General features: G+C 42.3%; 1 long non-coding RNA gene across 1 annotated transcript; it reads left to right on the forward strand.

Moving 5' to 3' along the window:
* Positions 1-952: 952 nt before the first annotated feature.
* LOC134297701 (uncharacterized) lies at positions 953-3,896 on the forward strand. Its single transcript, XR_010004545.1, has 3 exons — positions 953-2,407; positions 2,516-2,632; positions 3,068-3,896. It is a non-coding gene; the product is annotated as an uncharacterized LOC134297701 (long non-coding RNA).
* Positions 3,897-4,827: the final 931 nt, after the last annotated feature.

Below are 4,827 nucleotides of genomic sequence, written 5' to 3' on the forward strand. Positions count from 1 at the left end.
TCTGCAAGAACGTTGCTCAGGAGGCGCCCAGATGTTTTGATGTTTTTACCATCCTTATAAGAGGCTTCTCTCATGTCCCCACATGGAGCTAAAGCTGATACAGGGAGCTCATTCACGTTCTCCCCAGGTTGTATCCAAACCGGCAACCTTCAGGTCAGCAACCCAACCTGCCAGCACAAGGGTTTAATCTGGGATCAGATACTGGGATATAGGGACAGTATAAAAGGGGACTAAGAAGAGAGATGAGCTATTGCTTGATGGCAAACATGGTCATTTTAATTCTTTCAATCCTCTCCTCTTCTGCCAGCAGTGCCAACTCTTAACCCCAATTCTCACATCTCACAGCTACATTTCCAAGCTGGCCCAGTTCCCCATCCCATTCTCTCCTGCCAGCAGCACCAAGCTTCTCTGTACTGGAGAAGGGGACCATAAAGCATAGTTGATCTGGATTTGAGGTGAGGACTGTAATCTGAATCCAGTGCAGAGTATTATGGGTAGATGTGGCACTAACAGAAGGAAACTAGAGCAGTTTTGTGGTTGATTGTTAGTGTTAATTGACGCTGGATTTTTTTTGGGTGCTGTAGACAAGCTCTGAGAAATACAGCATGCAAGGCTTCCTGATTTTTGTCTGTCATTCTTTCTCATTAAGGCTGCCGTCTTTAATTTCATTTACTATACCTCATGGGCGGAAGGTAATTTTCTGACATCAGTAGCCCTGTGAATACAATGGTGTCACTGATTAAAACTTTTGTTCATTCAACAATTGCTTAAATAGTTTGAATAATGATTATGGTAAGGGAAGATTGAAGTACTGTACTTGCTGTCCTGTTCAGTACTCTCCCTGTTTCACTTTCTCCAAAGGAAAAAGAACGAATACACACACATACACATTCCCCCTGCTTCCCCCCCCCCCCCCCCCCCCGCCCCACTGCCTTTACAATATGCTCTTTCTTGTTGGGAGTCTTAATGCTTGGAGGTTGCTCTCAGTTTCTGACATGTTACCAGCAAGCATGTTTTGATGAACTTGAATGCACTTCCTCCAAAATACAGTTTGCTTGATATACCACTACTGTGAGGCATTGATGTACAAGAGCCCAGGCAGCTCTAAACACACAGGCCTTGTATAGAGCTTTCACTGTGGCAAAATAACAAGTACTAGAAGTGAAATTATTGCAGAACTGTAGGCCCCTTTTGAGCATTTTTGTTGAAACTGTGCCCTAGGATTATAGGTAAAGGTAAAGGTTTCCCCTGACGTTAAGTCCAGTCATGTCTGACTCTGGGGGTTGGTGCTCATCTCAATTTCTAAGCCGAAGAGCCGGCGTTGTCCGTATACACCTCCAAGGTCATGTGGCCGGCATGACTGCATGGAGCGCCGTTACAGCTTCCTGGAATTATATCCATTCAGTCTAAAGAATGGTTCTGGATAGCAGACCTATTTTTTAGATTACCTGGTGAGCATAATGCTTTGCAAAAGAACGAGTTCCAAGCAGTACCATAGACTAGAGCCCAGCAGTCAAGCACCAGCATCTCCAGCTAAGGATCTCGAAAGGTAGGAGGTGATTGTAGGAAAGATCACTTTCTGAGATCTGGGAGTGCTGCTGTCAGGAGCATGAGCCCTGCCATATTTATTCTCCCTGTTTATTTATTTATTTATTGTTTATTTATTTACAGTATTTATTCTCCATTTGTTGCATGTAGCTACTGGTATTGGCTGTGCATCATGTGCATTGGATGATGGGTGTTATTATGTTTCAACCAAGCTGGTATTTTTTGCATATTGGGGCTGCTGGGAAATACCATGAGAACCACTGGTAATGAGAGATTGTGGTCCACCACAATTCTTACCTTTACAGTTGATGGAAGTTACCACCTTACATCATTTTAAAGAGGAAAACAATGCCTAAGGGAGTACAATTTCCCCATGGGATTTATGTACATGTGCAGGCAAAGAGTTGGATGGACTTAGAATTCATGTTGGATTGGATTAAACTGTGTAGAACAGAATATGAGGTGCACTTAGGAAAAAGCCAGCTTTGCTTGATTTTGGGCAGTTTCTGAAGTCGCATTGTCAAGGAAGTGAAGTAACTTCTCTGTGACAATAAGACACAGAGATAGTGCTGTCTTGCAGCCACTGGATGTATCGGTGAACAAGCCCTTTAAAAGTCACTTGCACCATTTGTACTTGTATAATGAGTGGATTTTTTTTCCGTGTCAGGAGCAACTTGAGTCACTTCTGGAGTGAGAGAATTGGCCGTCTACAAGGACGTTGCCCAGGGGACGCCCGGATGTTTTGATGTTTTTACCATCCTTGTGGGAGGCTTCTCTCATGTCCCTGCATGGAGCTGGAGATGATAGAGGGAGCTCATCCACCCTCTCCCGAGTGGGATTCAAACCTGGCAGCTTTCAGGTCAGCAACCCAACCTTCAAGTCACGAGGCTTTAGTCCACTACGCCATCGGGGGCTGAGTGGTGATCACCAATTTATCTATTTATTTATTTATTTATTTTATTTACAGGATTTGCACTTCGCCCTTTTCACCCTGAAGGGGGCTCAGAACGGCTTATAGAATACACATACAGCAAACATTCAATGCCGATTATACAATTAACAAGGACAGACAACACAAACAGAGGTAAAGGCAGTTTTTCCCATCTTATATCCTGCATCTTGGAGGCTGTGCTCGACTCCAGCCATGGGGGGTGTTGTTGTTCCATCTTCCATGCCAAGGATCTTTCATCAGATCGATGTCCTTAAGGGCACTTTTATTGCCTCCTTGCTAAAAGCAGTACCTATTTATCTACTCACATTTCTGCTTTCGACCTGCTAGGTGGGCAAGTGAGCTGGGGCTAATGGCGGGTGCTCATCCCGATCCAAGCTCAAACTGTCAACCTTTCGATCGGCAGTATTTTTCTGCAGCATAGCAGTTTAGCGGTTTGATATGTGCTGGAAATGTGAAGTGCCCCCCTCCTTAGAATTAATATGCACATGAATAATTAAGAGTTGGGTCCTTATCACAGAGGACATTGTTGTGAAAAGCTTTCAGAAATCTGATATTTATACTGTACAGGATGATCAGAAGATGATGCACTATGGGAGAGTGATGAGGAGGAAAAAAACATCTGTTGCGAGCAGTGCTGAGGACAGCACATCAGAGAATGACAGCGATGATGGTGGCATGAAGCCTTCCAGGACGGAAAATTAAAATGTTTAACTTTGTAATTTTTTTTCTGGACACTTGTATATGTTCTCAAGTTGTTTTCAACATCATTTTATTAAAAAGTTACTGTTTTGAAACAAATAAAGACTTCCCCCCTCACATAATAGTCGCACCTACTTTTCTCAAAAAAAAAAAAGGGGGGGGGGAATAAGTGCTACTATTATGCAATGAGATATGATATTTGTTGTTCGCCACATTAATCCATCCCTCCACTATAGCACTATGGCTGCCCCTAGGAATCATTGGCCTCTGTTACCTTGTACAAGTGAAGTTTCACATTGAACACTGACCACACTGGGAGAAGATAGAAGAGAAGTCAAAGAGGAAGCAGCAGCAATGGTCTCGCTCTTCTAAAAGCCTTCAACTGACTTGATAATAATTCTTTCTTTCTTTCTTTCTTTCTCTTTCTTTCTTTCTTTCTTTCTTTCTTTCTTTCTTTCTTTCTTTCTTTCTTTCTTTCTTTCTTAGAATCATAGAATAGTAGAGTTGGAAGAGACCTCATGGGCCATCCAGTCCAACCCCCCTCGCTAAGAAGCAGGAAATCGCATTCAAAGCACCCCCGACAGATGGCCATCCAGCCTCTGCTTAAAAGCCTCCAAAGAAGGAGCCTCCACCTTTCTTTCTTTCTTTCTTTCTTTCTTTCTTTCTTTCTTTCTTTCTTTCTTTCTTTCTTTCTTTCTTTCTTTCTTTCTTTCTTTCTTTCTTTCTTTCTTTCTTTCTTTGTATGCATATACCATATAAGGGGCAAGGCTGTTTTTGTTCTCCTTGGATGGGTGACTATCTCTACAACAGAGGTATTCCCAAAAGCCCTACTCTAAGGTGTCTGAGGTATTCACATTTTACCCAACCATGGGCTGTATCTGCTAGGAGTGATGTCCAACAGCATTTGGAGAAGTAAGCAATGCACATCACTATCCTACAAATCTCTAATCTTGCAAAGCCTAGAAAGTGAGGAGATAGAAGAAAAGGATAAGCCATTTTACCACAAGTGAGCAATGAAAATCCAGTTTATCCTGCCCCTTGCCCCATCTACAACAGTACACAATGCTGCCATCATATTTCCATCATTTGGCAGCAAATAACACCACTGAATATTGGTGGCAAGCTACAGGCAATCCTTCAAAGCAAGTATCATTGCTTATTGTTTGTTCTTTACATAACGTATCAATAAGCTGACATGAGTTATTGGTAAAGCCCTTTAAATACTGACACTTAATAAAGTTCTTGGCAATTATTTCTTCTACCATTAACACCATTCACCATAAAATTCTTTGAAAGCCTGACTCATTATTTCCTTAATGTATATAAGCCTTTAACACCATATAGATTAAGAACAGCTATCAGAACATTCTTTCTTCATATATTCTATTCTGGGATCTTATTACCACCAATACTGCGATGACCAATATTTCCATGTGTTGTCGAAGGCTTTCTTGGCCAGAATCCCTGGGTTGCTGTGAGTTTTCTGAGCTGTATGGCCATGTTCCAGAAGCATTCTCACCTGACATTTCACCCACATCTATGGCAGGCATCCTCAGAGGTTATGACCTCACAACCTCTGAGGATGCCTGCCATAGAAGTGGGTGAAATGTCAGGAGAGAATGCTTCTG

This window comes from Anolis carolinensis, chromosome 3 (genome assembly GCF_035594765.1).
Source record: "Anolis carolinensis isolate JA03-04 chromosome 3, rAnoCar3.1.pri, whole genome shotgun sequence".
Classification (NCBI taxonomy): domain Eukaryota; kingdom Metazoa; phylum Chordata; class Lepidosauria; order Squamata; family Dactyloidae; genus Anolis; species Anolis carolinensis.